General features: G+C 40.2%; 1 protein-coding gene across 1 annotated transcript in view; it reads left to right on the top strand.

Annotated features, from left to right (window-relative positions):
• The first annotated feature begins 1,825 nt into the window (after positions 1-1,825).
• The window catches only part of LOC132392302 (C-X-C chemokine receptor type 2-like), a 28,853-nt gene continuing 24,342 nt past the window's right edge, over positions 1,826-6,336 (top strand). Inside the window, exon 1 of the mRNA XM_059966124.1 lies at positions 1,826-1,951. The gene's annotated coding sequence lies outside the window, so the exon portion shown is untranslated. The remainder of the gene's footprint in view (positions 1,952-6,336) is intronic.

Here is a 6,336-nt window from a genome sequence, read left to right as displayed (position 1 = left end):
ATCAGGTCACCTCTTATCCTCTATTGCTCCAAGGAGAAAAGGCCGAGTTCACTCAACCTGTTTTATAGACAATAGACAATAGAAGTGGACCATTTGGCCCTTCAAGCCTGCACCGCCATTTTGAGATCATGGCTGATCATCTACTATCAATACCCGGTTCCTGCCTTGTCCCCATATCTCTTGATTCCCCTATCCATAAGATACCTATCTAGCTCCTTCTTGAAAGCATCCAGAGAATTGGCCTCCGCTACCTTCTGAGGCAGTGCATTCCAGACCCCCACAACTCTCTGGGAGAAGAAGTTTTTCCTTAACTCTGTCCTAAATGACCTACCCCTTATTCTCAAACCATGCCCTCTGGTACTGGACTCTCCCAGCATCTGGAACATATTTCCTACATCTATCTTGTCCAATCCCTTAATAATCTTATATGTTTCAATCAGTTCCCCTCTCAATCTCCTTAATTCCAGTGTGTACAAGCCCAGTCTCTCTAACCTCTCTGCGTAAGACAGTCCAAACATCCCAGGAATTAACCTCGTGAATCTAAGCTGCACTTCCTCTACAGCCAGGATGTCCTTCCTTAACCCTGGAGACCAAAACTGTACACAATACTCCAGGTGTGTTCATAAGGCATGTTCTCCAATCCAGGCAACATCCTTGTAAATCTCCTCTGCACCTTTTCTATGGCTTCCATATCCTTCCTGTAGTGAGGCGACCAGAACTGAGCACAGTACTCCAAGTGGAGTCTGACCAGGGTCCTATATAGCTGTAACATTATCTCTCAGCTCTTAAACTCAATTGAGGGAGAAGTTTTTCACCCAGACGGTGGTGAGAGTGTGATATGAGCTGCAGCAAAGTGTTGTGTGGGGTCAATTTCAACACTTAAGGGAAATTTGGATAGGCGCATGGTCTGGAGGAGTATGGGGGGCTATGGTCCGGGTACGGGTCAATGGAACTAGGCAGATTAGTGGTTCAGCACAGACTAGATTGGCCAGTTTCTGTGCTGTAGTGTTCGATGACTATGAATAAAGTCCTAACTTGTTCAACCTTTCCCTGTAACTCAGGTGCTCAAGTCTAGGTAACATCCCTGTAAATTTTCTACTTCCATATAAATAATTTAAAGGGCAAAAAAATAGTGAGTTGCAAACTTGGGTTTACGAACCATTCAGAAATCTAATGGCCGAGGGGGTAGAAGCTGTTCCTAAAACGTTGAGTGTGTGTCTTCAGGCTCCTGTACCTCTTTACTGATGGCAATAATAAGAATTGGGTAAGTCCTGGGTGATGGAGATTTTTAATGATGGATCATACGACCATAAGACATAGGTGCAGAATTAGGCCATTTAGCCCATCGATTCTGCTCCATCACCATGGCTGATTTATTATCGCTCTCAGCCCCATTCTCGTCTCTTCTCAACATTACTAATCAAAAACCTTATCCAGACTTGTCATTTACTTTGTTGGTTGTTTTGTGCACATGTAATTTATGTATAAATCACATAATTTTAAGTTTACGTTATCTTGAGTGGTCATGTTTGTAAAGTACTGTGCTGGTACTGCAAATCCACTTTGGATATGTGCGTCTCTGATAAAAAGACGACTTTCATTTGAACAGTTTTTACCAATGACCCTGATTCAACAGGAACACAATAGGAAGCAGAGATAATGTTGCAAATTGGGTTGGTTCTGTCACAACCTGATTTCTCTCATACAGATGACACACATTCTTGCACTTCCCAGTCTGTGGGATTTGCGTGTCTTCTTCCCGTAGGTAGACTCATTTCTGCCTTTCTTACAACACCTCACCAGTTTATAGACGGTCGTTACTATTCGACTGACACATTCCTGTAAACGAACCTCGTCAAAGGCTCGGTGTGTGTCTTACCGGTTAGATGAGCAAAGGAATAAGTTAACCCTCACACCAGCAAGTCGGAAACATTAAATACCTGTCGCGAAGGTAAGCAGATTTTAATCATCCCACTCATTGACAGACCTCTTCAGCATTCTGTAGAGATTTGTGAGAGTTTCTGTGAAATCTATAAAGCAATGATTTTATAATGCTGTTTACATTGTAAATACACGCTGGTATTCTTAACCGTAGTTTGGCTAATGCCCCCTTAGGAGCTCTTCTCAGGTTCCAGGGCCCCCCTTTCAAACCGGGATACAACATGAATAGACAGACAGAAAATCATTAATTATTGAACACCAAAAAAACTTGAACATTCCGACATCCTGGACAAAACTTAAACGAAGACTCTATGAAATTAACTATCTATCAGGCCTAACGCGATCCTTGAGCTTGGTGCTTTTCTGCAAGTTTCATGATTTCGGGCTCCAAATTAGCCAAAGTCAGCTCTTGTTGCGATATCAATTCTGTTCCTGGATTTTGTCAAGGAAACCACCTTGCGGAATCTGCTCTCAACCAAATATGTTGAGCGAAAGGCAATAAAAAAAATCTTTGGGCTTTTTCCCACAGTGTTGTAAATTTATTCGGCAGATCACTCTTGATCCAAAACTCTTTTTGAGACTGACTGAACTGACGACGTGCAGTTGCATCAATCTGAAGATCAATCAAACTCTCCTGAATTTCTGCCTCAACTTGGGTGGGTTGTACTTCAAATGGATTCAAAATCCAATTCGGGATACTGAGGTTTAACAGGTCTTTAAATCTTTCTTGCATATCCTTCTGTATTTGCTTGAGATGTTTCACATTAATTGAATGTGCAATCTGATTCGCGACTGACTCTGACGTAGCCTGTGTGGGAGGAGCTTAAGCAATGACTTCACCAGGTGTGCCGAATTCAAACAGTGGCCTGGCTGGAAGGGCGAGGATCTTTTTTTGATGTTTGGTCGGTGGTGGTTTCGCTTACTTTTGGTTGGCCAGTTTGTTTAATTTTACATATTTTATTAATTTATTTTCTTCCCCTTTATTCAGCCTGGTAGTTTGAAAGAGTTAGTTTGTAGCGTGCGGCTGCAAAGGTGCAGGTGGGGTTGAGATTGAAGGAGGATGGAGGGAAACTGGAACACTCCACAAGTAAGGGTAGCCAATAAAAAGGTGCATCAAGTGAAAGACCCGACGTAATAGGGGACAACAAATTGAGGAAAATGGGTGACTTGGAGGAATTTGTAGTTCTGTATAAAATTAAAGGTCAGAAGGAAGGGGAAGGAGGATTTAAAGCCCTTAATCCTTTGAAAGTGGCAGCAACATTAGAGAATGAAATAGATAAAGGATTCCAGGCCAAGACTTTGTATAATGGATTGCTGAAAATTTGTTGGAAAGATGTTGACCAATATAACAGTGCTAAAACAGTGGGGAAATTGGTTGTGAAAGTGGAGTGTATTACTCCGAAAGAAAGGAAGGGAGTTGGGGGGTGGGGGGTTAGTGTATGGGATTTGGTCTGGCATGACTGAAAAGGAAATTTTGGACAATATTAAAGGTGGTCGAGTGATTGAAGCCAAGTGATTAAAATCGAGAGAAGGAGATGATTGGGATTCTCCTGTCCTACTGGGTTTTGCAGGTGACATCCTTCCAACTAGAGTCTATCTTGGGAGCAAGTCTTATCAAGTTAGAGAATATATTAGACCTCCCTTGTGCTGTTACAATTGCCAGAGATTTGGATGTGTAGCTGTTCATGTCGAGGTAAAAGAAGATGTGGAGAGGATCATGATATTAAAGCGTGTAAGGCAGTGGAACTGAAATGCAGTAACTGTGGAGGGGACCATGTAGTGGTGTTCAGAGGATGTGAGTATTTTATTAAGGCAAAGCAGATTCAGGTTGCTAGTAACCCCAACAAAAAATATCATCTGCTGTGGCAGTAAAGAAAGTTGATAGCAAAGGATAAGTAAAGAAAAGATTGGAATGATGGGGAGTCAGCACATTCTGTGTTCTCTAACTATGGTTCCTTCAGACATGCTGTTGATGATTAAAGAGTCTTTTTTGGCATTTGTTATTGATGTACTGGTCGGTGCTAAAACTGCAACCAAGAGGTTGGATATGATAAAAGTAGTTGTTGGAGCTGCAGAGAGATTCCTTGATATGAAAGAGGTTTTACCGGAAAAATTACATGAGTATATGACAGACAAATGATCACTGAATACTTCCCAGTTGTTGGGGTCAGAGAGTATGGGGGGAGCTTTATGTGGATAAAGAGGTTGATGATTAGTATTTGGATGTTTTTAATATTACAATGGAATGCAAGAAGTTTAACTGCAAATGGTCAAGAATTTAAAAGGTTTGTTGTAACTTTTAAAGATAAGCCTGATTTGATCTGTATACAGGGGACATGATTAAAGTCTCATTTAGATTTTGTGATCCCTGGGTATGATAGTTTGAGAGCTGACAGAATGGGTAAATCTGGCCGAGGGTGTGCAACTTCCATAAAAACAGGACTTCAGTTTAGAAGACTTGATTTTAAATCTAACCTTGAAATTGTGACTGTGGAGGTTTGGAGCTCTCGTGGTCAAACAACTTTGATTAACTTCTATAATCCATGTAATATGATGATGTTATCAGATTTTGATGGAATTATAAATAAGGTAAGATCCCCAGTAATCTGGGTTGGAGATTTCAATGCCCATAATCCTATGTGGGGTAGTGAAAGTAAAGATAGTAATGGAGCGGTGGTAGAGAAGTTTCTAGATAAATACTACATGGTACTTCTAAACGACCGAAGGCCTACAAGATTTAATATTGTAAAGAATACTTGTAGTCACTTAAACTTATCAATCACTTCCTCAAACTTAGCCAGGATTGGGGAATGGGATGTTATGGACAGGTACACACTAGGAAGTGATCACTATCCTATATTAAGTAGATTAGGTACAAATTTGATAGTAGAAGTTGAGGAGAGGGCTGCTAGGTACAATTTTTCATTGGCCCGGTGGGATGAGTGCCAAGGAAAAGCCGTGGATATAATAGAAGAGTTTGATAGCGAGGGCTCCATCGACGAGTGGAATGAATCTCTGTATTGTATAATTCATAAAGTTTCTCAGTTGACTATTCCGCTACAGAATGTTCCTAAGGCTTGAGCATTAGTTCCATGGTGGAATAAAAATTGTGATATAGCAGTAAGAAATGGAAATAGAGCTTAGAGGAAATTAAGAAAGTACCCAGTGTTAGATAATGTTATGGAGTATAAAAAGGAAAGAGCAGTAAGTAATTAAAAATGCAAAGAGGGATAGTTGGAGAAGATTTTGTGGAACCCTGGGCCCTGAGACACCTATAAAGCAGCTATGGATGATTATTCACAGAATGTCAGGGACATATAGAAAATCATCTATTCCAGCTTTGCTGGAGGGAGATATTGAAGCTGTAACCAACAAGGAAAAGGCTGATATGTTTGTAGAGGGGTTCCAAGCATTACACAGTTCTGGAGAGCCAGGTGATTTGAGAAAGGAAATTATGTTAAAGGAAAGTTGGAAATTGGACTGGAGCTTGGATGATAACAGCTCCATGAATTTGTTTTTCTCCCTTCAGGAATTGCAGGAAGCTGTCCAATCAGGTTCAAACACTTCTCCTGATAGGGAAGGACTGTGTTATGAATTGCTTAAGTGTTTAGATGACTCTGTTAATAGAAATGCTGGCTTTGTTTGATTCAGTGTGGAAAGAAGGAAAACTACCAGTAGAATGGAAGCATGTGGTGGTAGTTCCAGTTTTAAAGCGGGGTAAAGACGTGTTTAGTCCTAGTTCGTAACGGCCTATAGCTTTAACATCAGTGCTTTGTAAAACTATGGAACGAATGGTCGCCAACAGACTTGTTTATTTTTTAGATATTGAAAGAACATGTGACTCACTATGGAAGGATGGTTTATTAATTAAACTCTATGATGTAGGAATTAGAGATAGAATGTTTAATTGGATCAAAGATTTTCTTAAGGAAAGGACAATTCAAATAAGAACAGGCAGAACAAGCTCCAAGTCAGTTAAAATAGATAATGGTACCCCTCAAGGAAGCGTCATTAGTCCAGTTCTTTTTAATGTCATGATAAACGATATCTTTGAGCAGGTAGCGACAGGATTTGGCAAATCGTTGTTTGTAGATGATGCAATCTGGAAAAGAGGAAGAAATGTCAAGTACATATTAAAGCAGGTACAAAAGGCTTTAAGATCAGTTGAAAACCGGGCAAATAAATGGGGTTTCAGGATTTCTGCTTCTAAGTCCAAATATATAATTTTTGGCTTTAGAAGAAAGATTCCTGATTGTGAATTGTGTCTATATGATTCTCCATTAGAAAGAGTCTAGGTATTCAGGTTTTTAGCTGTCTGGTTTGATGAAAGACTTACTTGGAAGGTTCATATAGATAAAACAATTGGAAAGTGTGAGGAAGTTTTAAATGTTATGA

The sequence above is a fragment of the Hypanus sabinus genome, chromosome 4 (assembly GCF_030144855.1).
Source record: "Hypanus sabinus isolate sHypSab1 chromosome 4, sHypSab1.hap1, whole genome shotgun sequence".
NCBI classification, from domain to species: Eukaryota; Metazoa; Chordata; class Chondrichthyes; order Myliobatiformes; family Dasyatidae; genus Hypanus; species Hypanus sabinus.
Note: the sequence above shows the minus strand (reverse complement) of the source record. Positions and strands in the feature narration are given on the sequence as shown.